Genomic DNA, 4029 nt, shown 5'->3' with positions numbered 1-4029 from the left:
TACCTGTAAAAAATATGCCATTAAAATTATGTACATTCGAATTACGTGTTGAAGACATCAATTCAATATTATGTAATTTAAGTTTAATTTTTTTAATAATATTAAAAAAAAATAAATAGTAACATGTGCTAAAATCCATTTATTATGTATAAGGTATGTGTCAGTTCTTATATTTAGATAGACCTGTTCATAATATTATGATTAAAACGTGAAATTATTTTTGGATATTACGTTCCCACGTTTACTCAATAATCAAACTAAAACATTATGGTTGATTTGCTATCACTTAATCACTTAATCATTTAATCATTATAGAATTTAAAATATCTTTAAAGCATAAACATGTTTAACTAAATAAATTTCAAATGGTTTAACATTTCATCTAATAGATAGATTAGGATAGGTTAGGATTTAAAATTTAAGAAGTATAATAATAAACTTTCAAAGATTTCTTTTAAGTGAAATGTAGATACATTAGTTGAATATAATTTAAAATGTATTACGTATATTTTAGAACAAGCAAGTTGTGATATCTAACTCAAATAATTTTATAGTTATATTTAATATAGGCATAAGCTAGGTTTGACCACTGTCGTTGTTTTCGAGAAAGTCCAGAGTCGAAACGATAATGGCTATCGTGTGGATAGTCATCTACCCACTGTATAATCCGCATAATGACTCTCGCGTCGTATACGAGTATTATAATTAAAACACACCAAACCACAAATTCACTATTATCTATTATTATTATTGATTTTTCTGGTCTTTATTACTGTTGACATAATTTTGTTTGAAGACAACTGCCGCTTAATCGACACAGATTTATTTTCATTTTCTCGCCTTTGAGCCCGATTAAGAGCAATCAAGATGATCTCATGAATTAGTTTTTTTTTTTTTTTTATATATATAATGGTTTTTTTAGTTACCTTAGAATATATATAACTACAAATCGCTCATGCGCCGGGAGTCGTCGATGTGTCAGTGAGAAAAAAATCACTGTATCTACGTGATTTATTCAATTACTGAGATATGTTTATTGCTTATAACAGATATACAATGATAACTATAAACTTTCTTGAAAAAATAAATACTTTATAATAGTAATATAAATTAACAAAATTTATATTACTAAAAACATATATTTTATGTAATATGTAAAAAAAAAAAATGTTTGAAATGATTTTATATGAACTTTATTGTTTTATAATATTTCAATCTAATAAACCTGATAAAATAACACATACAATTATTATTTAAATATTTATTTACATTCCATTCCGTATTAGTAATTTTATTGAATTATAATATACAAGTACATCAAACATTATTACATACTCAACGGTTTAATACATTATGTGGATGATAGTTATGTAAACTAAAGCGTTTGATTACCTCCCAGCAGAATTCTATGTTAAGCTAACGTATTCATTTAAGGTCTATAGATTAAATACGATATGTAATTAATCTAATCAATTGTAAGACATAGCATATTATAGTATTTTTGACATACGTATTCTGAAATTGTGTTATAATTCAAAAGTGAATATTGCTTTAACTTTTTAGAAGATGTATATTTTAGATTCTAAGATAAGCAATCTTATAGGTTTTACAGCGATGTTCATTTTTAATTGTATATCAGTCATCACATTTTTAAACAAAAAATTCGGTTAAAGGTAATTTCTGATAGAAAATTTGTTCTATACAGAAGCTTATTTGTGAGATAAAAAATTAAAATCCTAGTTAATTAATAATTGATATAACTTAGTGAAAAAACCACGAGAAAACTAGAATATTCACTGGATACCATTTTTCATCACAAAAATTAGAAATATTAAGTTATTACTCATTACTTATTATACTCAATGGCATATACAACCGACATATACAGCAAAATATAGTTCTTAGATTCTATTATTTAAATATTTAATATAAGTACAGTTATAAATTAATTAATACAATTTTATTAAAACATTTAAGCATACAGAAAAAATAATGAAGTGTTAAAATAATTCAACTATTTTTAAATTGTATCAATTAAAAAAAAAAAAAATAAAAGAAAATAATATTAAAAAAGACTATTAAAAAAAGTGAATTGTGAGTTTTAAAGCATTGCAATAATAATACAATAACAAATAAATATCAGGTCAATTATTTTCAAAATTATTCAATGTTTTTTTTAAATAAAATGTTCTAACATTAATCACATCAAAACTACCAACGATATATTGACTGTCACGTGAAATATGGTACACTGATGATCTAAAATAATGGATTTATTTAATTATCATTCGATAGGACGTTATAAATTTAGGGTTCTAGAAGTATCATTAAATTGTGATATTTTGATAAAAGAAACAATAGTGTAGGTAACCATGACAATGCATTATACGATTGATGAACAAAACATAACGGACATATAACGGTACTATATACTAAATAATATACGAGTATAGGACCCTTAAAATAACACTGTATTAAATGAACAAATATAATAGTATAATACATTAATTTTATGAATATATATATATATATTAAATACAGGTATACGTCATGTAGTTTGTTTTGGTGTTGTCCATTTTTTTTTTAAAAAAAGAGTAAGTAAATCAAATTAGTAAATCAAGCTCATATAAAAATGCAAATATAAAAATGTTTCTTAGAGTATTCATAAACATTGTATGAAACAATAACTAAATCGTACGTAATAATTACTTACTTATACAAAAACCAATGTATTTATAATAAGTAACTTATAAAGATGAAGCTTTTTATTATGAAATACAAATCCAGAATTCTAATTATGAACGTATTTAAAATTTAAATTCATAAAATGTATAAGATAAGTGGATTATAAATGTTAAACTTAATTATAGTCGACACATTTAAAATGTAAACCATGATGTAAATCTATATGAACTTATTACATTAATAAATATTTTTAAATTAATAAACAACTACAAATTGATTTAATAAAGCAAAAATATTCAGCTTATTTGGAAATTGAGACATTGAAAAATACGTGGATATGACTTATAGTCAACTAATACTCAAAAAAAATAAATAATAATAATAACAATATCCAAAGTTTTCAAACTAAAAATATCTATAATTCAAATAATTTAAGTTACAAAAAATTTTGTAAAATTAACTTAACATATTATCTCTTAAAACCACTGATACAACCAAAAAATAAATAAATAAAATTGTAAAAAATCAAACAAAATGTAGTTTAATAAAATTGAAAATTGCAAAAAAATCAAAAATAATACTAAACTGATAGGCCACACCCATCGTACGCATAGAAAGCTCATTCAGAATCAACCACCGACAGAATTATGTACCTCATTCAACGAAATCCTGATGGCTTAATACCTAATGTTAGAATGCAGACCCAACGAAAAGGAAACAAGAGCACAACATATTATCAAAGACATTTACGAATAATCGGACTTGGCTAACAACTAGAAAATATTATATTATTCCTCAAAAGCACTGAAATAGAAAACAATATTTGTATTCACCAGTATTACCGATATATTATTTAAATCATATAAAATATAATATCGTGTAAATCTAATAGCCAATTTTGTCAAAGCCAGCATTTATTAATAGCAATAAAAATAAATAAATTTAATGAAAAAAAAAACAGTTATAATTATTTAAAAGAAATAAATTACAACTTAAATTCTTTTTGAAATTACAATAAAATAAAATATAACAATTATAGAACTTTGTGAGTGATTAAGTGATCAGTACCCAGTACTGACATTGTTTATAGAAATTTGGGATCAGTGCACCTTCAAAGATTGGGTTGACTTCTTGATTGGAGTCAAGGTCTAACATTTTAATTAGAGGATTCCGATGAAATCTGCAGCATTTTAAGAATTTGTTTGTATAGTTAGGACTGGTGGTAGCTGGATCAATAAAAAGCATTTATATGAAAGCTGGAATAAAAAGCATTATTGGATAATAGACACCCAGAAATGGTTTAATTGTCATGGGATGTTATGGGATGAATGATCATAAACAAAA

The sequence above is a fragment of the Melanaphis sacchari genome, unplaced genomic scaffold (assembly GCF_002803265.2).
Source record: "Melanaphis sacchari strain LSU unplaced genomic scaffold, SCAv2.0 Contig1_pilon_pilon, whole genome shotgun sequence".
Lineage (NCBI taxonomy): Eukaryota > Metazoa > Arthropoda > Insecta > Hemiptera > Aphididae > Melanaphis > Melanaphis sacchari.
The sequence above is the reverse complement of the archived record's forward strand: the minus strand, read 5'-3'. Positions refer to the sequence as shown.